The sequence below is a fragment of the Pipra filicauda genome, unplaced genomic scaffold (genome assembly GCF_003945595.2).
Source record: "Pipra filicauda isolate LSUMZ 115617 unplaced genomic scaffold, ASM394559v2 scaffold365_size864120_pilon, whole genome shotgun sequence".
NCBI classification, from domain to species: domain Eukaryota; kingdom Metazoa; phylum Chordata; class Aves; order Passeriformes; family Pipridae; genus Pipra; species Pipra filicauda.
This window is the reverse complement of record NW_024104493.1, coordinates 268415-290953: the sequence shown is the minus strand read 5'-3', so window position 1 is coordinate 290953 and position 22539 is coordinate 268415. Positions and strand designations below refer to the sequence as shown.

The following is a 22539-nucleotide window of genomic DNA, read 5'->3' as shown; positions in this document are numbered from 1 at the left end:
ATCCAACTGCCCCAACCATAGGCATAATTATAAAAGAGATACCTGGCAACTTCTTTGAAATGGGAACCCTGGGAAAGAGGTGTTTTCATTCCAGTGTTAATGTGACAAACTCAATGACAGAAGTTACAGAGCTGGACAAATATGGTTGGTCCATCCCACCTTCCATCACCTCCAGCTTTTATTGCCTGCCCGCAGAAATAGTTACCTTCATCAGGGCTTTTTCCAGCTTCTCCCAAAGCAAATGTAAGTCTCTGACCACATCAAGAGAGTTTTTTGTTCTTTAATGGGCAACAATGACATTAGGGATATGCTCTTGCATACAATAACTCACACACAGAGAGGGAAGTAGCTGTCATCTCAATATCAGAAGCATAGTCAGAACCAGAGAATTAGTCCATACTAGACTGGACTCTTACAGTCACAACTCTGAGAGTAGAGATCTTAAACAAACTTAAGCAAAAGAGGAGAGGACTTGGAATAATTTTTGAAGAAAAACTAATTAAACCTGTGAAGATGGAAGGAAGAGTAATGCAATGTACGTGTCAGATGAATCTAGCATCTTTCTTAGAAACTATAATTGATATTTTTAAACTATTATTATTATGCAATACTAAGACCAAAATTTCATTTATCTAAACATCTGTAAAACATCTACTATACAGTCACCCAGGAAATAATTTTATTTTGAGCAGAACAAATGCAAGCCATGTAGCATAAGGATGCTTGAAGAGAGAATGTCAGCAGGATTGGCTGGAAGGGATGGTACAGATCTGGAAGAAGATGATGAGCAAAGTTTTTCAAGAACTGGGTCTGGTTTAGTTTTAGCAATATTGATAGTGCAAAAAATGGACAAGTGGTAACTAAATTTGCCAAATACACTATCCTCAGTATGGAGGAGACTGTCTTTCACACAGAGAGAGGTGATCATGAGGAGAGGAGGAATCCCAACAGAGTACCATAACACACAAGGGCATGCACTTCAGCAACAGTACTAAAAATGTGCACTGTAATCTGAGAGTTCCTCAGCTGGCAACAAACACGCAAAGCAATGTGTGGATATGTGTGTGGTGTGTGGGGGTGCACATGTGTACTTGCATACATATATACACTTGGACATTACACAAAGCACACGTGTATTCACAGATGTCTCCACAACTTGCAGCCACAACAAAGGCAAGTGAAATGTTGTGGTGACTTTAACAACTCCTTAGGCTCTCATATAGTTCTAGTCACTTACATACAAGAAAGCTGAATTTTAACTGGACTAGACACAGGAGAGAGCTTTTAGGATAAGCAGAGTTACTCACTGTATTTACTAGAGAGGACTAGGACAACTTGGTTTGCTTCATTGAGCAAGACCCTCAGGAAAGACAAGGCTCTTCTATATCAGGTGAGTAAACTCTCAGAAGGGAACAGCTATTTCAGATAAAATATAATATTGGTCCAACAACAACAAAAGGCACCAACCAGCCAGGAAAAAAATGAGTTTGGAAATCAGGAGGTGGTTTCTGACCACTGGAGCTAGCAAAAGGCACAAAGTGAGGCCAAGGCAGTCTCAGACTGGATTTGGGACCCAGTGTGCTGGGAGACCAGAAGACGTAAAAATCCTTTCTAGACTTTTACACACAGGAATGTACAGGCTCAGCAGCCCATCGCAGATGATTTAGTGGTTATAGCTTGTGATGTTTGGGTGAAGGGTCCTCCATTCTGTAATGACACCATGGCCAATCTTGACTCCAATTCCATTGAAAACTTCTCATGCAGCTTTATTATCCATAAATCAGTTGGTAGATTAAAATATATTACAGAAAGAAATCTGTTGCCTAGGGCCTTTAATAAAGCTTAAAAATGTGCTCTTTTTAGTCCTGTTGATGCCTGTTTGAAAGATATAAATAAATAATCAGTACATTAATTATTTCTATCTATTTTATAGTCAAAATGTAAAATATCTCTGGCAAGTCCCCTTGTTTATTAATTTCTGTGTGATGTCTAAAAGACACTTAGATAATTAATAAAAAATATACCTTTTATTTAACAATTATATTGAAGAAAAGTCTTGAGGACTCCACAGCAAACATTGCACAACAATTATGGAGATATAAAGGAAGCATAAATAGCACTCTGCTATAAGGGACAATAGTGTTTTCTTCAACATTAAGGGTAAGAAATAATTAGGACAACTTACCCAACACTTTATCTATGTGAATAATAGTGCAACATCCCTGTTGTACTTGAGGAAAATAAGCTTGTGGCTTTGAGACATAAATACTGTGCAGTTACCCAGAAACTGTAAACTCTTCCTTCAGATCACCCTTCTTGGACAGAAAGAGGTGTACAGGGGTAACTAAGAACTGTTCATCACCACTGACTGTGTCTAGCCCTCTAAAATATTTTTCTTCTGTAGTGAACATGAGTGACCTAATTCTGTTAGCAGTTCTTATTTAATAGAATGTGTTATAAACCTAGAATTGTCAGCAGTGTTGGTGAAGAAACTCCAGCTTTATATCCAAGAATGAGAACAGAATCAGAACCACTATTTACAACAGAAAAGAAGTAAATTAGACCTATTTCCTTCATGACAGTTATCCATGAATGGATTTAAATGTCACTGGTTTACCTTCACTCAAAATTTTCCTGTTATTTTAGTAGACCTGTTTCAGCCCAAAGAATTCTGGGTGGCAATCCATCTTTTTTATGGGGGACTAGACACAAAACACAGACAATACTCTTTTGCAGGTACAGGAGAAAATGGCACCTTTTAAATAGAGGGAATCTTTACGTCAATTGAAGCCTAAACACACCCTTGCACAACTATTTAACTATTTCTTCTTAAATTACATTATTGTTGTTATTATTATTATTACTTATTCACAGAAAGTCAAATATTTTTTAAAAGAGGAAATTATTTTCACTTGAATGAATAATGACACTGACATATATCTTTATATGTATATTTATACATAGTTGTGTGTGTGTGTATTCAGTATCTTCTCAGCATGAGTAGAGATGCTTGATTCAATGGAGTCAATTTTTCCTGAGAGGCAGTTTCTGGCAGCTAGTAACAATACTATGCTCTGAAGTGTTATTACAATTACAGCTCTGAAGACATGTCATGAGAACAAAAGTTAAGATTTTTGTATGTATTTATGAAATTCTACTTATCTCTGTGGGTAGTAACATATCTTCAAGTACAGAAGAAACTGTCTACAGTGCATTAATATTGATAGTATTATTTGTGTCTTAGAATTATGAATGCAGGATGTTAAAAAAATCTTAAGTACTAAGAAGGGATATGTTGCTTCAAAGATAATCCTTCAGGGACAAATCCCAAATGTCAGCTTTAAAAAGCTTCACATAGTGCATAAACATAACAGCAGGAGGGCTGCAGGGAGTGAGGTAAAAAAGTTGCATTGTAAGTACAACTTTGCAAACATGACTTATCTAAACTTTTGGTGATTTATTTGGCCTTTGCATTTTGCATCTCTCAAAGAGTGGAAAAAGTTGACATGAGTCTCAATTTTGCTTGGTTTGGTCTATGAAACTGGAGATGTGAGTGCACGTGAAATATAAGAAGAGAACCAAAAGTGTTTGTTTTCCATTCTTAGAGTTGTTTTTTTTTCTCTCTAAAGGACAATTCAGTGCTGTTTGAGCTAGAGAAAACTAAACCCCTATAGCCATAGGGACCTTCTCACATCTGAAAACATCGCTATTGATACTTATTTTTCTCTACAATCTGCTGTTTTACTGTTGATCAAGCTCTGCCGCAGAGCATCAAGAGAAACACCACAGCTGGCTAAATTTGGATCACTTGCTGTTTTTCAGACAGAAAAAAAAAAAGTGGAGAAAAATGTGCTCCCAAATTACTGTTTCTTTTTCCATGTCCTGGTCAAATGCAAACAGCTGCAAACTGAGAGTCACAACATTATTGTGCACTATTATAGACTAACAGGAGATGCTGAGATCAGCTCTGGTGTAGCCTCAAGGATGCTCACTTGGCAGCATATGGAGGGTGAAGGCACAAAGCTCTATGTCACCCCAGTACCCCTGGGAACACTATCCATTGCTTTTAGACAGTGACTGGGACCAAAGAGCTGAAATGTCTAAGAAAGAAGTAAAAACCCCAAAAATTAAGTACTATTGATCTGGAGAGAGACTGACACAGATCGGAAAGCCGCAGAGGAAGAAAGGATTTCAAGGAAACTGCACGGAAAAGGAGCCACATAAAAGAACATGGTCTTAAAAACTTGGTTAAGGGAAAAATAAAGAAAAACTAAAAAGAAATAAGAAAAGGTGCAGAAATATTAGACTGGAAACAAATAAGCATATCTAGAAGTACGAATTACTACTATCTAGACAGGAAGAGTATCAGTACAGGAGAGAGAGAGAAACTGTTGCAACAATCCCCAGTTTTCTAAGAAGCTGCATTCAGAGAGGATCTGAATTTTACATAGCCTTGCAGGCCCAGGGCTATATAACCAAACACCAGTAAACTCGGACCTTTGCAGCTGTATTGCTAACTCTTTTAACAGAGCAAAACAAAGGGTCATGTCTGTAAAGGTTTTGCTCCGAGATAGTCACCCGGGAGGACCCCGGACTGGATCAGGAGGAGGACCCCGGACTGGACCAGGAGCAGGCAGGGAGAGCTACTGCTCAGCTCCCCCTGTCAGCAGCGAGAGCCCTTCCCGGCCGAGGCAGCACGCCGGGGAAGCGAGGAATGTCTGCTACCAAACCGGCAGACCAGCGTCCAGAAACAAGGGCAGCGCCGGCTGTGAGCTTGTCCAGCTCGCACAGCGGCGGCAGCAATGGAAGCCCAAAAGCACATCCCCAGCCACACACCCCTCAGCTAAGTAGCTTTATGGAACACCCAAAGCCGCCTGAGAGGGCATTACCCAATGCTGGCAGCGCTAACAAGGAAAATGACCACCCCGATTAATCAATAACCAGGGAATGACAGAGACTACCCTTCCCCGGGGAGATGCCTTGGAGCAGAAGGAGGAGCAGTGACCCTGCTGGGACACTGCCAGGCATCGCCCCGCAGCAGCCCCAGCAGCTCCCAGCCAGTGTCCCACAGCATGGGGAGTGTAGGGGAGTGCACCGCTCCTCAGGGTGCACATGGGGCCATGAGAGGCACCTGCTCTCAGCGGTGCCTTAGCGGGGTGCCGGCAGCAGCATCGGTGCACACACGGTGGGTGCACCCACTTCTCAACAGGCGGGGCTGCACATGGGCACGGCACCCACACACAAAGCATGGGTGCTGCAGTGCACGCTGCTCTTAAATGTTGGGCTATAAAAGCATGCTTATAAATCTGCAGACATTTATTTTGCAAGTGTCTAGGACTGTGGTTTATCTGATGTGTTGATGATTTCAGTCCTGAATACAGAGTTCTCTGATAGCAGATTAAATATGCACTGCTAATAAATCAATAAATTGCTTTAATTTCAATATGCTTAAACTATATGAGCTGACCAGTTTTTCCTTGCAGTAGGGCTGCATGTGCCAGTGATCCTGTATGAAGCTAGGACTGCGTTCTCCATAGTGGCAGCAGTGACAACTGCGTTCTCCATAGTGGCAGCAGTGACACTGGGAACACTATCTTCCACAAGCATCAGTTTCAGCATTTTACCTACCTTTCAATGTTCTCCTGATGGTGATCACCATAATAGAGCTACGCACTATGCTCTTTGTGTCAAGCTCCAGACTAATTCTTTCATAGCCCTGGTTTCAAAAAGACATTTTTTCCCTTTCCAGTTGCCTGGAATGGCTGTGCAGTATTGGATTATTCCAGATAAAAGTTTCAGTAGTGAGTAAATGAACTTGTGATTCTTAATGACAGCTGTGAGAGCTCATGCCTTTGCTACTGTCATTGTGTTGCTGGACCATGACTGAAGAAACAACCACAATTTGATCTGTTAGAGAAATGCAGTGAAATGCAGAGTAACATTGACTATGTGCATATTGAAAAGCTACCTAAAATTGATGCAAGCCAACCCACACTCTCTGCTGATGGCTGGACAGTTAAAATTCAGATCCAAAGCAGGGCATCTTTTAGATCATGAAATTAAAATTTTTATACCAGAAAGTATGAAAGAACACTGGCCTGTTCCTATTATGCAGCACTATAGACTGCTGATGCTGATACTGTCCTGGGTAAATGTCAACATAAGCTCTGCATTGTAGATACATTTCAATGATGTTCTTGAGTATATTACTCAGGGATTTTAGGAAAAAAAACTACAAAAGAAGCATTGCAGGTCTCAAAATGTTCAATTTCTGGACAGGTTTCATAAAAAAAAAAAAAAAAACAAACAAATTCCAGTAGCTGGTGATAAAAATCTCCATTATAGACCTAACTAAAATAAATAGGGAAATCTGTATGGTCCAGATCAGCACGTTTGCCTGGGTGAACCATCACAATTGATCTATACAAGAAGAAAAACAATCAGAAGACTGCATGTTGCTGAACACCTTATGGATATTTCTACTGCATTTAAAAAAAAAAGAAAGGGGAAGAGAAAAGAAGAAAAGCTTGCTTTGCTGACTACATTCTATCGGAGGAAAATTATGTATTTCTCAGGGCTACTATGAATTGACTGGAAAACAGCCTACATCCACCAAAAACATGGTTTGATGTGGAGTTGAATAGTATGCCACATCTTCCATTCTGCTTCCCAATGCAACAGGGAATTTGCCCTAATTTGTTAAGTACAAACACAAAATGTACCTCTATATCTCCTGTGAACTGGGAACTGCTCTGTTTGAGCAGTGACCCCAGAATACCTCATAGCTCCCACCACGGATCGACTTGCTCCTTTGGGCCAGAGGTGCTCCCAGTGGCACTTCACAGTTCACCGCTCGCTGGCTGCAACGGCTGACATCCTATTCTATGGAAAGAGCACTTGGAAAATCAATAGTTCTTTGCTGATTAATAACTGATTTTTCCACTGACCAAATTGCAACAGTGGCCCCACTACAGCAGGCGGCACAGGCCACACACATGGCTGCAGCTCTGCTCTTAGTGTGACAAAACTGAAAAATTCCTCCTTCCTTCCTTCCCTCCTTCCTTCCTCCCTCCCTCCCTCCCTCACTGCTTTTCTCCCTCCCTTTCCCGCGCACCAGCCGCAGAGAGCTCAGGAATGGCGCATCCCGGGGCAGTTCCCGGGCCCGCCGGCGCCGCGCCGGCCGCCAGGTGGCGCTGCCGCCCGCCCTTGGCGCCGCGCCCCTGCCGCGGGGCCGGGGCAGCCCCGTGCCGGCCGTGCCAGGGCTGCCGCGGGGCCCGCGCGCTGCAGTCGCAGGGGGGTGTTTGTTGTGGAGCATTTGGTCAGTGTTCCCATCTGTCTCATCTCGCTGCACGGGTGGGAAAAGTAATCCCAGTAACTCCAGGAAGCAGCAGGACATCTCCCAGCCAGGCTTCCCGGGGAGGTCAAGGACAGCAGATGGTGTGGCGGGTGACGCTGAACACCTCAGACAGGCGATGTGGGCTCTGGACCCACTGCACTGTCTGCAGAGTGAGGGCCGGTACTTCCCTCTCATCGCAAGAGCGCCGTCGGTCGGGCGAGGATGCTGGCTAAGTGCTCCGGCATCTACTGGCTCTGAGGAACACGGCGGGTGCTCCTGTGTTTAAAGGCTGGAGAGCTCCTTGGGCGGGTAAGCCAGAGGAGCTCCGGCGCTTTGCCTAAATCTCGGTGGCAGGATTTCATTAGCATCGCTGTGGGAAGAGCCTGCCCCTGCTAACACAGCCAGGCACATGGAGGCTGAAGGCTCCAGGCAGGACTGCTCCTCTCACGACCTTCCCCTATCGGCTCTGCTCCAGGGCATTCATGTGATGGCCAGCCAGAGCAGATGGTTCACAGGGGCTATAGGCAAAGCTGTTAGATGATCTAATCAAATACTTATTTGATATGAGGCCTTAAATTTACTGAGGATCTCCTCTCCCGAACCCTGTATGTGTGCCTTGCTAAAGTATGTTTCCTTGCAGGCTATCCAGCATGGATAACCAGAAATGGAGAGTTCACCACCCACTTCTACTGTATCAACAGACTATTCTGCTTCACCATTTTAGACATACTTCATTTCCCATTTGATTTTGTTACATTCTATCCACCTGCCTGGGGTTCCTATCATGCCTTTCCCCAGTAGTTTAAAAAGCTATTCAGCATCAAGATTTTTCTTCTCATGAAGATATTAATAACCAAAACCAAAGCAGCTCTCAGTCTTTCTCATAACCCCATCAGCAGAATGTTATTACCCTTACTTCTTACAGACAAACAGTGTTTGTGTGTGACATGCAGATGGAAACATACACTGGGATGTAAAATCAAAGGTCCTGATTCTCATTCACATGGAAGACCTTTAACTCTAGTAAATTACTTTACATTTAGATCCAATGTACAGCATCCCTAAAATGTTGGTGTTGGAAAGGGTCCAGACTGTAGATAAGAGCTGACTCTCAATTATTTTTATTGACTTAACACCAAACCACTGCTCCTGCTGCTGGGGCTACTGCGCTTCTGCTCCTTTGCATTGTTAGACTGGCACTCGCATACCCAGAGTCATCTGTGCACTCATCCTAGTATTTTATAGTGGAGTACAAAGATTTATTTCTATCTTATTTTATTTAGTGAGAGCAGAGGTGCAGTTCCTGAGGGGACTGCTGCTCCGTGTTAGAATGGAGATGGGAGACCTGACCGACTTCTCTCCAACCCTACCTTGGCATAACTTCATTCACTCCTTCAGTGGATACACATGCCTGATTTATGTCAGCATTAATAAAATAAGAATCAGGTCTGCTGCTTGTGCCCTAAATTTCCATTACCCTGACCACCTGCTAAGACATCCCTGCTTCTGCATTCAGAAATTTCCTTTGTTCCCTTTCGATATGCCATTAGTAACAGCTAAATAGGGGGGCTGAAAGGCGATAAATACATCTGCATTTCTAAGCATGGCTGTTGCTTTCTTTCCTTAAAATTACTTACATGTGGCATCCACTTGCCTGAGTCATTAATTCCCCTTTTACGGATACTGCCTCTGTTATTTTTATGCTTTGTCCTTGATGTTTGCTTACATTGTCCCTGTTTTCCATGTCAGAGAGCACAAGGTGCTGTACCCCATTAAGGATGACTAATACACGGACAGAGAGGAAAAAAAGAGGGAATAAACCAGAAAGAAATGCAGAGTACTTAACTGAAAAACCCTGCTGTTCACATGAAAGCAATCTGGGAAGGGAGACTATTAGAAAGCAAATGCACATGACTGAGGTGGAAATACAATTAAACCACCAGAGTAAAATAACAGAAAATGTAGTAGTAAGGTTAATAATAAACTCCAGTCATGAAAGCATGAAATGTAGAAGGGAAATTACACTGCCAGTCATCATGTCTTTATTAGGAAACTCATTAAAACTAGAGCAGTACCACTCCTTTCAATGGAAAATTTGGATGGGCATGAGCAACATCCAACTGGTCAGCCATGTCCAGGAGAGTTCTGTGTGGGTGCAGAGAAGGGATGATCCTGCTGCAGATGCTAATGCAATATTTTCATTAATTAGTTTATGCACTTACTGTGCATGTGCATCACAAGCACAGCTTATTGCTCACTACTACTCCCTTGGCTTCCTTTTATCTCATTCTGCCTCACCTACCTTGCAATTTAAAGCCCCATATTTCAATTTCATGACAGGACAATCTGTAGCAAAATCTTTGCTCCTCTCTGCTTCAGTCATCCTGGCTCATCTGATTCTTGCTTCACAGCTCTGTTCATACTGCCTGTCCTTCTAGTTTCATGCTTTGCACTTCCAAATCCCCTCCTTTAATTCGTCTTACCCTTTTTCTCCCCCCACTTCTGCTTTTTCTTAGAAGCCAACCCAATGCACTTGGCTCCTTGTGCAGCTGGATCACTGTGTGTTGGGAGCTGGGGATGTTAATAGACTGGAGGAATCAGGAACCTTGTGGTGAACAAGAAGGGGACTAGGGATGTGTGTAAGTGTGGTTGTCCACATAGTTTTTGCGCAGTATAAAAGGCAATAACAGTGGAATAAAAATTTCACAAAAGCATTTCGAGTTTGTTTTTTATTGAAAGCGAAAGCTCTGTCAATACAATTTGCTGAGACTCAGAGACCTTTAAATAATTAGAATAACTCCTCTGCATCTGATTTGAAAAGTGCAAGGGTTGCCAAAAAAGATGTTGTTGCCTTGTATTCCTCTGTGGGTATATTATAAGCACACGCCCAAATGTGCATTCATATTGGGAGCTTGTAATCCTTAGCTGTAATTCCCCAACTAGAAAATCTCAAGATAAGGATACTGGTGCAAAATTTCACAATTTTTTTTTTCAAGCCAGTGAGGCTTGAAAAGACAGAGTTGGGGCTGGGTGCACCATTCCCAGGGACCTTCAAAGCCCTTTTAAAACTTTGTTCCATGCTGTGAGAAGTGCATCTGTTTTGACAAGGAGATTCTAGCATTCTATGAACTCTCTAGATGTAGAAACCTACTGCCTCCATGTTTATTTACTGTACCATTCCGTACTTTTAGTTGGCAAATACTGTCATGGACTTTTCCATGGCCACATACTTTGAGGTGCTCTAGCCTGACCTCATGCACAGCCACTGATATTTCAAGGTGTACCTGCTGCAGCATGGACTTGGTTACAGCCATAGCTGCTCTGACGTGTATCTTCTCCAGTGTGGACTCATCCTCAGGCCACAGCCCCTTCAGAGGGACAGCTACTGCAGCACAGACGAAACCAAGGCCACAGACGCTTCAGAGTGTTGTGCTTCCACATGGACTCATCCCCAGGTCATAGTCCCTTCAACTCAAGCTCACAATGGAGTTCCAACCTGTCCAGTACAGCAGCACAGAAACAGCAGTGATGCCTGGCCATCTGACAGCCCAGGCACATCACCATGGCTGTTATCAAAATGTTCCCAAGCACAGCAGAGTAAGATGATAAGCAGCACAGCGAGCAGCAAAAGCAAAAAGCAGCCACTAACGAGCACTAGGCTCTAATACACAGTCAGGCAAGCACGCCTCATGGCAAGCACAGAAGTCTGCCCATTAATAGCTAAATGGCAAGAACAGCTAAAAATTCAATCTAGCACATTCTAATCAAATCTGTCATTATTGTGAACACTTCGAGCCCTGTGTTGGGCACCAGAAAAGGACTGTTGTGGTTTAACCCCAGCCAGCAACTAAGTTCCACATAGCTGCTCAGTCTGCCCCCTCCCTTCCCCCACTCCTCCAGTGGGTGGGATAGACAATTGGAAGAGTAAAAGTGAGAAAACTCATAGGTTGAGATAAAGACGGTTTAACACATAAAGCAAAAGATGCACATGCAAGCAAAGCAAATCAAGGAATTCATTCACCACTTCCCTTGGGCGGGCAGGTGTTCAGACATCCCCGGGAAAGCGAACTCTGTTGCATGTGATGGTGACTCAGGAAGACAAATGGCATCACTCCAAAGGTCCTCCTCCTTCCTTCTTCTTCCCACTGCTTTATATACTGAGCATGACACCATATGTAGGGTATGAATGTCCCTTGGGTAGCTGGGGTCAGCTGTCCCAGCTGTGTCCCCTCCCAAATCCCTGTGCACCCCCAGCCTCCTCACTGGTGGGGTAGGGTGAGAAGCAGAAAGGGCCTTTACTCTGTGCAAACACTGCTTAGCAGTAATGAAAAGATCCCTATGTTATCAACACTGTTTCCAGCACAAATCCAAAACACAGCCCCATCCTGGCTACTGTGAAGAACATAAACTGTACCACAGCCCAAACTAGCACAAGATTTTTGAAGAGGGGTCCCATTTTTGTAAATATATATATGTAAATATATATACATTAATGAAACACTGCATTCTACATGAAAATAGGTAACTTCAACACGTGGACAGTGGGGTTGAGTACATCCTCATCAAGTTTGAAGATGACACCAAATGGAGTGGTCCAGTTGACTCACTGCAGGGAAGGGATGCCATCGTGAGGGACCTTGACAGGCTTGAGATGTGGGTCCATGCCACTGAATTTATGAAGTTCAACAAGGCCAAGTACAAGGTTCTGCACCTGAGTCAGACCAATCCCCAATATCAGTACAGACTGGGGGATGAATTGGTTGAGAGGAGCCCTGCAGAGAAGGACCTGGGGATACTGGTGGATATAAAATTCGATGTGAGCTGGCAATGGGCACTTGCAGCCTGGAATGCTCCAGCAGGTTGAGGAAGGTCATTCTTCCCTTCTACTCTGCCCTTGTGAGACCACACCTGGAGCACTGTGTCCGGCTCTGGGGTCCGCAATACAAGAAGATCTGTTAAAGAGGGTCCAGAGGAGGGCCACAAAGATGATTAGAGAGTTGGAATTCCTCTCCCATAAAGAAAGGCTGAGAGAATTTGAGTTGTTCAATCTGGAGAAGAGAAGGCTCCAGAGAAACTGTATCACAGCCTTTCAAAATAAAAAGGGGGCTTATAAGAAAGACAGAGAGAGACTTTTTACCAAGGGCTGTAATGGCAATGGTTTTAAACTAAAAGAGGCTATATTTAGATTGGATATGCAGAAGAAACTTTATATGTAATGGCTGGTGGGACACTGGAACAGGTTACCTGGAGAAAAATGATTAATCATTGGAAATGTTCAAGGCCAGGCTGGATGGGGCTTTGTGCAACCTGGTTCAGTGGAAGGTATCCCTTCCTAAGGCAGGGAGGTTGGACTATATGATCTTTGAAGATCCCTTCCAACTCAAACCATTCTATGAACACCAGATATGTAATACTTTCCAGTTGCCTCTATGATCCCAAAGAGGGAAAGAAAAGCTGAGTATAAGGATGTGGGAAGCCAGCTGGAGCTGTAACCTCCTCAGTGCTTGCAGCTCCATCCCTGTCCAAGCTGCTGAGGGAGCATGGCCCTGCACGCCCCGCTGATACCCCATCCCCAGCACGGCAGGCCTGGTGGGGGGGCTGCCAAGGGTAAAAGAAACAGGCAAAGCCAAGAGAAAAGTGAGAGAGAAATATTTATGAGAGTAGAACTGTCTAATGTTTCATGGTATCTTGTTTCCTGTATAGGGAATAGTTATGAAGGGGGGATGAGGGTGAGCGGCAGCTTCTTTTCCAAGAGCTGCCTTTTGCTCCAGCTGTTTGTTGGACTTGCCACTGGCAGGATTTGGTCTTGCATGCTGTTTTATCTTTTGATTTTAGCTTACTGTGCCCTGAGGGAGCCTTGGAGAGCTGCATCCCTTTCCCCTGCCTGCCTTTATTGCTGCTCTTCTCTGTTTTCCTGCAAATTGTTTTCTCTGCTGTTGCAATGGGTTTTCACACTTTGAGTTTCTTTCTAAGGTTTTCAAGGCTGCAATGACCCCCAGTAAGAGATCTCTGGAAGCAAATGAGTTTGTATCAACCAAACCTGGACAACAGGAAGTGTAATTAACACCTGAAGTCATCAACACCCTGCTTAAAGGAGAGTGGTGGTAAAGCCAAGCTTTTAGGGCTGAGATCACCACAGGGCTTTGCTGTAGGGCTGACGTAACTGAGCCCCCTCACAGGGTGCATGGATGCCATCCACTTCTGTTGACCATGGGGGTCCTGGTACCGGCAGTGGGCCCTGCAGCTAGTGGTGTGCTCCCCCCTCTCCTCTGCTATGCTCCTGGACAGCCCAGCCCCTTGAAATGCTGGTCACAGAGGAATGGGCAGGGATGTGAAGGGTCATGGTGCCTCCTTTTAGACACACTATAGACACGTGGGCTGTCTCCCAAGAGAAGCACTAGAAATATTGGTTCATAAACTGAGGGAAAAAAACTAAAATGCCTGGAGAAAGCAGACCCCATATTTTATTTAACACCCCTGTGATCAGTGAACGCCTCACTTTGAGAAAGAGTGAAATGCAGAGTCAGCACTTCCACATCCTGGGAGGGCTCCAGGCAATACCTCCTGCCATACCAGATGAGAGCACCAGGTGATATGAAAACCCTTTTTTTTCCCTCTCTGGCCCTGTGGTTCCTGCCCTCAGTGCTGCCCATCCACTGACATCACTTCAGTCAGTCTATAGAAATCACAATTTCTTTCTTCCCCTTGTTTCTGGCATCACTGGCATTTATCTCCACAGAGAGGACATGCTTCTGGAAGGTGACAAATGTGGGCTTAAGGCATCCCACCTGGGTTTGGACTGAAGGTAATTGCTGAGCTGTTCAGTCAAGAAGATGCCAGGGCAAAAGAAGTTTGTCGAATGCTGGAATTTGCACATGGGGACACATCACGTTCAGGTGTCTGCGGAATGGTGCTGCTGCTGAAAAGAAAGGTTTCTGGGTGGCACTGGGTCATAAAATTGAGGTTAAGAGAATCAGACCTTTCATAAGTGCTAGTCCTAATAGAGGATTGTAAAAGGGGAAGAATCAACTGTGCATTTCAACTGGCTGTATAGTAGTATAGCCTCTACATTTATTTCTCCATCAGTTATGGTCAAGCTTTAGGAGAAACATTTGAAAACATGTAAATAAGAAGTGACAGAATGCAGACCTTAAACATCTACCCCAGGAGCCTAAAAGAAGCTTTTAACAAAGGGGAAAATAATCCTCTGATAGAAAATAAACCCATGGGGAAAAAAGTAGGCAAAAACTGTATATATGCTGGGATTCAGGGGACGAAGAGGAGCATTTTCCTTTGGGATTGGAATGGGATCCAGAAACTGTACTTGAAAAAAAATATATATCCTCTAAACTCCTCCCAAAATTATGCAAGTATTTGCAGTCCCTGAACACCTCCGGCTTTCCTCTCCTGCAGTGGATGAGGTTCTCACTATATGGCCTTCTTCGCTATGAAATTTAAATTACTTAACTATAAATTGCTTTCCAAACAATGGCACCTTGTATTTTAGTCAAAGTCACTGGTGATGTGTCTAGGTTTCCTGGAAATGCATTCAGAAAGACTTCTATTGATTTAGACTTGGATGCAGATCTATTCTTCCCAGCAAAATTCTCTGGGGGCTGAAGTTTGTTTTTCAGACCATGCTCATGCCGAACAATCCTGCAGCACCAGTAAGACAGGGCACTCGACAAAAGTGGCTTGGGGAAGATAGAGACATGGAGAAAATAATGTAAGAAAATTCTGTTTTTCTGGATATTTACTTTGATTTTCTTCCTCCTGGTTTCTCCCCCAGACCTTATTCTGGTGTGAGGCTGGGATGAGCGACTGAGCCTGACTATGGCACATAGTGGAGCTGTGAATTATTTTGGCCCCAGCATCACAGTGAACCTTGTGCAGGTGTAGAAGTGTATCTGCATTGACAGATTAATGAATCCACGTAAGATCAGCCCCTGTGCAAGCTGATGCAGGGAGACTGTCAGTTACTTTAGAGAGTCCTCAGTTGTTAAAGGAAAGAATAGAGCTCCGAGGAGCTGCAGGGGACAGAAGTATTACAGAGGAGGGAGCTCTTTGCCAGTCTCTGCTGAAGCTGGAGAAGAAGTAAATGGACTTGTCCAGGACCGATTTGCTTGTTTTTTTGTAAGACTGGTAGGACTGCTCCTGCTTAGGTGCAGAGGCATTTAAAATTTGGGGTTAATAAAATTCTATTGTCCCTTTATACTCTGCATTAAACAAGAGCACTGAACACAACTCTGTTTTGAGCAGATTTGATAATGAGACCTCAGGAAAACAAGAACAAGGAATTGCAAAGGACGAAGCTTCTCCTTGGAAAGGTGTCCCTTAGGCAGGGCTGTGTGTCTGAATGCTCTGCAGCCAGGCATCACCTCTTGGGTCACCAACAGTGACAAAGCAAGAGGCAGCACAGATGGAACCAGCACTTCACTTGTGCCTGAAGAGCACACCTTTGGCCAGGGCTCACCGAAGGAGGCAAGAGGCAAGAAGCGGGCAAAGCCCTGGAAAGTTTGGAGTTTTGCTCTTTGATTTTTTGGGGTTTTTTTTTGTAACTGGGGAAGAGCTGGTTATCAGGGGAGGCAGGTAAAGCAGCTGTGACTCCTGGGTTTCTGGGCTGTACCTTAGCCAGTGCTGTTCAGATTATTCAGAGGGTACCATGTACGTAATTTAGCATCGTGCAAACTTCTGCAAGAAGATCCTGTCAGAAAACTAACATCACTCTTCCTATACTTACTTTACTTAATCTTTATTTTTTGAAATCCAAGAGACTAGACAACATTTCTTTGTGGAGTTTTTTCTTATTTAATATTTTACATGTTCCTTATATCACTTCAGTGCCTGCTTCTTTTTTGTTTGCTTTTTTTCTCCTAGTTGCAATGTTAAGAAATTACACAAGTTTTATTTCCAGGAAGCTATAAGCAGTTGAAGAAAAGGTTTTAATAATGAAAATGCCTGGTTGATTGCATTTCTGAATAGAGCAGCAATACCTGGAAGGTATAAAAAGCATGTAGCTCCCTATTGAGGAGAAAAGGTCTGTTTAACACAAAAAAGTCTATTTAGCATTTACTGTAAGAGCTTAAAAACTTCTCATGCTTCTTTTAGTTTTCCACCTCTGTGCTATAGTCACTTATAGTCTCTGAAATTAGATTATGAATTCTCTCTGACTGGAACTTCTTTATGTGCAACCAGTGCTGTGAGACCTTCATCCTGGTCCATTCTCTGTGACTAATAGTTCCCTGCAAAGAAATAGTGTACAGATGAGGACAAATGCCTTTATTTACCCTGTAGTCATATGAACTACATAATAGGAATGTTACACAGAAATCATTGGACAAACAGTGGCTGATGCTCTGACCCTGTTAAAGTCAGTGTCAAAACTGCCACTAACCTACAAAACAGCAAAAATTTCATTTAGAAAATCAAACAACTCTTAACATCTGACCTGACATAGTGAACAGATGAATATGCACCTGTATGAAGAGCCTGGGTGAGCACACCCAGTATTTTAGGTGATGTTTTACATCTATACCAGAAAAACACTCCAGTATAAGAAAGAGGAGCTGTGCTAAAAAAAACTCCACAAACCTGTATTCAAAAAATGTTGAAGAGTAAAGTTGACATCATTCACAAAAAAATGCAAGAACATGAAAAAATAAGGATGATCGTTGCTATGTGATGCATACAAGCACAGATATTAAATGGTTTTTGAAAGTAATTTTATCTTACTTTCTGCCTGGGCAAACTTTATTCATGTATGCTATAAATACAGGTAGAGGTGAAGGCAATGAATTATGAGGACTAGCAAACCCAGCTCTTAAAATAATATATATAATTTAATACTTAATCCTTGAAAGGATTATGAGAAAGAGAAGTTATTCAAACTTTACAATAAATAGTGATCTATAAAGGACCAGTCTTCTCAAGGAATGATTTTGTGACTGTGACTCCATCTCTACTTCATAATCTAGCCAGCAATTGATATAGTATTGAAGTAAACTTATTGATCATACAAAGCATGGGATGGAATTTGAAATCACTGAGGTGGGGTTTTCTGAAAAATCTACCCAAATATACATAGTATTTTAAAAGAAATATGAATGATGCACATTCCATGGAAGTTCTTTTTTTACATTATTAATGACCAAAAAAAGTTGATTTTGACCAGATAGATAATGGAATTAATTTCAAGAAGAGCAAAGGACAGATTATCTAGACAGACTAGCTCTATTCATATGACCTGGTTCTAAGAAAATTTCTCCAAGAATATTTCAGGATTTATCCTGAGCAACCTCTGAACTGTTAATGATCTCTTCTGAAAATTGCAGGTGGACAGGGAATCCCAGAGGACTGCAAAAAGGAAAACAAAATCTATCTTTAGAGCAAAACTAGAAAGAAATCTATGGGATACACAGTGATGGATTAGTTTAACTTCATTACCTGGAAATGCTCTCACTTGAATGGTCACTTAATAACCAATAAAACAGACAATATACAGTTTTGGTCAGAGCAAATCACATGATATCATTCTAAAAAAAATCCATGGATAGAAACCTAGCAAGGACATGAGGGACTACAGATAGAATTTATATTGACTGTACTACAGCTTTTGACAATCCCACATGATGTTACCAGAAGCCAGCTGAATAAAAATGATCCAGATAAAATTATGAGGTGGATGTACAACTGATTGACAATTACTATTTGAATTTATCATTCAGTGCATTCCTTAAATGTGATGAAAAAAGTAGAGCCCTGTAGAAGTTTATCCTGATCAGTTTTATTCTGCTGCAGAAAAGGATCCAGAAGATGACAATGGATTGTAATTGGAAGTGCAAAATATAGTGCTGCTGCAAGACATTCAAATGACCTTCTGGGATGCATTAACAGGTATAAAATACAGAAAACAGTCCTTTTACTCAGCTTGGCATTAGTGACCTCAGCTGGAAAACGGTGTCCATTTTTGGGATAGGTATTTTTAGAAGAATGTAGCTCTGTGAATCACACAGCTCAGAGGTGAGCAACACGGATGGTAAGGCATCTGACTTCTTCAGAATGGCTGAAAGAATTGAAGCTGTCTTCTAGGAAGAAGACAAGGATAAAGTGAATCTTCACATGCACAAAGTATATCTTTCTTCAAAATCAGCAGGAAAAAAAGTAATCTCATTTGTTGAGAGGAAAGGTAATTTAGATTAGGCATTATCCTTTTAATTGAAAGGGCAATTGAGCATCGGTTACTGCAGAGGCTGCCAGCATCCTCTACACTGAATGTTTTTAAGAGCAGCTGAGGATGGTGTAAATCTGCTCAGTTTTATCTCAAGGATGGAGATAGACTAAATCAAGGGTGCCATCCATAGATTGCTTGGATAGTTTGCCCACTCTGTTGCCAGCCAGAAGTCAGCAAGTCTTGGCTGAGCTATTTGGGGATGGCAGCCTCTGACCAGCTCATGGTTTCATGGAAAGATCTCTCCTATGGTGGGTGAATGTTATCTTCCCTGATCAGAGAAGGACCAGAGATGTCTGGGGAGGGTGGTGGTTGAGAGCAGGCTGTTGCCAGTGCAGTTTGTCTGCTCAGAGTTCATTCTGTCCTCAAGTCTGATGATTACCTTGAAAATGAGGGAACCATTTACAGGTTATATGAAATATGAGGGTGGCAGCAGTATACTTCCAAATTTGCAACAGGAGATGACTAAGCAGCTGTTCCTGGTCTCAAAATATCTATATTGAGGTCCTGGGATACCTGGTGGTCCATGAGTCTGGAGTTCAGTGGTCCATAACTGGCTACAGAATCGTGATGAAGTTATCCACCACTGGTTGAAAACACTGCAGAGATTTCTGTGAAGTAGTGGAATAGTTTCACTCCTCTTTGTAATAACGGCAGGACTAAAGATGGAAGAACAAATAATAGATTAAAAAATAGTACAGTTTCAGTATCCACTAGTGATAGAGCAAGTTTATGAGACTTTTCTCTTTATATGATACATCAGTGCAGATTTGGAAGAGCTGGGATGTTAAACTGTGCCATTTGAGAATTAAAATATATCTCATCTTTAGTGAAAATGAAAACTGGGGGCAAATAGCTGAACTATATTAAACTGAATTACTTGAGAATTACAAACAGTGTAATTTGAGAGGAAGGTTGTGACGGATACAACTTTGCCTTGTATTTACACAAAGGATGAAATGCTTTTTTCTTTTCAAATGCCAAAACTGCTCAAGGATTTCTGAAAGAATAATATTCCTTAAAACAATATGACAATTCTAGATCCTTAAAGTTCCATCAGGAAGAGAAAGGTCTTGCCAGGGAAGAAAAAAAAAATTCTACATATGGTATCTGACTGATATGTACTGAATTTTAAGCTGCAGGGCAAGAAAACTGTGTGGAAATACCTAATTTTCATGCTTTGGGACTTCAGGTCTGTGAAAGCCTTGGTATCATTACACTGGCACATCAGGTTGGATGAGGGTATATTTTTACTTAGAACCTGCTTCTTGTGCTTATCAGAGAAGTCCCTTAGCATACTAACATCTGGTACAGACCTGTTCTCTGAAGGAGAGACTGATCTGCCTGACAATAAGCCCCAAGCACCATCTGAAGTCACAGCCCTAGATGCAAGCCCCAGCAGAACACGGCAGAGTGGCCCATCCCTAATGCAGGATGGTGCTTTCATCCAGCCCTAAAAAACTGTGGTAAGTGCTTCCACATTTCTATATACAGTCCTCACCCTTAAAAAGATAAGAAATCAAGGTGTTTGAACGTGATGAATAGCAGTGTAAGCTGTTTACATAATCACTGTTTACATTCTGTATAGAGGATGGAGGTGACAAAATCATCTCGAAAAAAAATTGTCAGTGTTGATAAAGACCACATCAGTAAACAGCAGATTAAGCAGGACACAGAGAGCCTTACAGCCCAATTATACATAATTTGCCATGGACATGGTTTGAGAAAAAAATGCACACAATGACTTAGAGAAAACTGCTTAGCTTGGCCACATCCTTATTAAAAAAAAGAAGTGCCTGAGGGCAAATCGTCCTTGAAAAATAACTCCTGGGAATAACAGCATGTCTTCATCCTTTGCCTTGTGATGAAGAAGAGCCTTTTTCTCCCACTCCCCATCTTCTGAAGCTATCCTGAGCCTCTTCAACATCTACCTGATGTTTGCTCACAACTGCTTAGACATGGCCCCTCACCCTTGGAGAGCCAGAATCTGCATCACTAATCTGTTACAGGCCTTCAGCAGCTCTTTTTCTGGGACCTGTGTGGTGATTTCATCCTACCTTACATCCAAAGTACCACAGATCTTGGAGGTTGCTCTCCCATCCCTGGTCTGCAGTTTTATCCAATGCACATTCCTGCATCCTGCCCCAAGTCTTATTCCCATCTTTTACTGCACTCATGCATCAATTGCAAGCACAAAGGCAAATCAAATCACCAGGGAAGTGAGTGTACGAGCCTACCAGCAGTCTAAGGAAAGTGTCTCTGCCACTGTGTTTTAGGTCAGCTGTTCATGAAAAATGTTCCACCACACCTTCAGCAGTGATCCTGTGGGGAATTTGTTGGTCATATTTTAGAGCGACAGTCAGCTTATAACAAGTATTCAAAGTCAGAACTTATAAGGAGAAGAAAGGTGGTGACTTGTTGTTCACTGTTTTCAGGTACTGAAAAGGAGAATTTAGAAAACTTTTATAATTCCATTAAACTAACACAAATATTAAGGACAGACTGTCAAAAATAACAGCCTTAAAAGGACTGAAATTATCTTTCCTAAAGGGTTGAACTATGATCCATTGGCTAACAGTCTTTAAAATTAATAACAAGAGAACAGGCTAGAAGACAAAAGGAATCTTTTAAGGAATATTTGGATGAGTTGAAATTACTTTTACAGTGCTGAAATTCCAGAAATCACTGAAGACTTTGTGAGTTTGTGGGGAAAGGGGAAAATCATGAGGAAAAATACCGTGAACAATCCTAAGAAGGACAGCCATATTATCCCCTTTAAAATGAGGGAGTAGGATTATGTACAGAATACCTAGCTAGAGAACAGTACCATAGAAATGGACCTATAACAGATGACAGAAGGAATCTAATTGTTCCAAGTATCATATGGAAGGCATGGATGGTAAACAATATTCTTCACATGGCACTGGTAAGATCTTGATCAGAGCAATATTTATTGTATTGGAGTCCATACTTTAGGAAATACACAGAGGTAGTGAAAAGACCTTTATTTATTATGCATTAAAAATAATTTCTAGGGAAAAAATTGCTTTTTGTAGAAAAGCAGATATGAAGGGGAGGTATCGGTGATAATTGTCTATGCTGCTATAAATGTGAAAGTGGTCAGTTATTTTCCATTTACAAGGAGAAATTAACCTGTGAACATACAGTAACATTAAGACTTGTGTTAAATATCAGCTGAACTTTCTTGCCATCAGCACAGTCAGGTACTATATCAGGAGATGGTTGGATTATCATCATGGGAAGTTTAGACAATTGCTCCTGGCTTGAGGCCAGTGGTTGGTCTATGTGACCTTTTGTGTCCATCATTTCTACAATTTTTTCTTCTTAGCACACACCTTGATTTTTTAAGCAATTCAGTTTGTGCCATGTTCAAATTCCAGCTGCAAACTCTTGTTTTGTTGCCCATATGCTCTCAAGCACAGAGCAGTGTGCTGTGCTTGACAAACTAGAAGGCTCCAGGGACGTCCTGTTGGGACAATGCAGAGAAGAAATACTAGGAAGGTAAGTAAAGAGGGAAAGAGGAATATATTAGCTCTGTGGCTCAGTGGCAAATATCACCAGTGTTACAAATACCATCAAAGTAGCGCCAGTTCCTCAGTGCCACTGAACCCAGGTAACCTGGAGCTGGGTTTTGCAATCTCAGCAGAAGGATACCATGTAACTTGTATATTTACAGTATCATGGCCATTCCAAGGCTCAACGAGAATTTCGGTGTGGGAGAAGATGCCATGAACAGATGGAAAGGCAGCAGTAATCTGCAGACATATTGACAAGGCATGCAGGCCAACTAGGTGCTGACCAAGACCGGCTGTCCCTTCTTTTTCATCTAGAGTATTTGAGAGAAAAAAAGAGGCAGAGTTTCAAGTAACACTCCCGCCCATGAGTTTCTGCTTGGTGTTAATACAGTGTGACCCTTTTCCCACTGCTGTCTTATCCACTACAAAGATGCCATCTT

The 22539-nt window shown here is 42.3% G+C and overlaps 1 long non-coding RNA gene across 1 annotated transcript; it reads right to left on the bottom strand.

Moving 5' to 3' along the window:
- Positions 1-264: 264 nt before the first annotated feature.
- Positions 265-7179, bottom strand: LOC113982736. Its single transcript, XR_003538873.2, has 3 exons — positions 7115-7179; positions 6723-6882; positions 265-1875 (listed from the first exon to the last, which is right to left on the bottom strand). It is a non-coding gene; the product is annotated as an uncharacterized LOC113982736 (long non-coding RNA).
- Positions 7180-22539: the final 15360 nt, after the last annotated feature.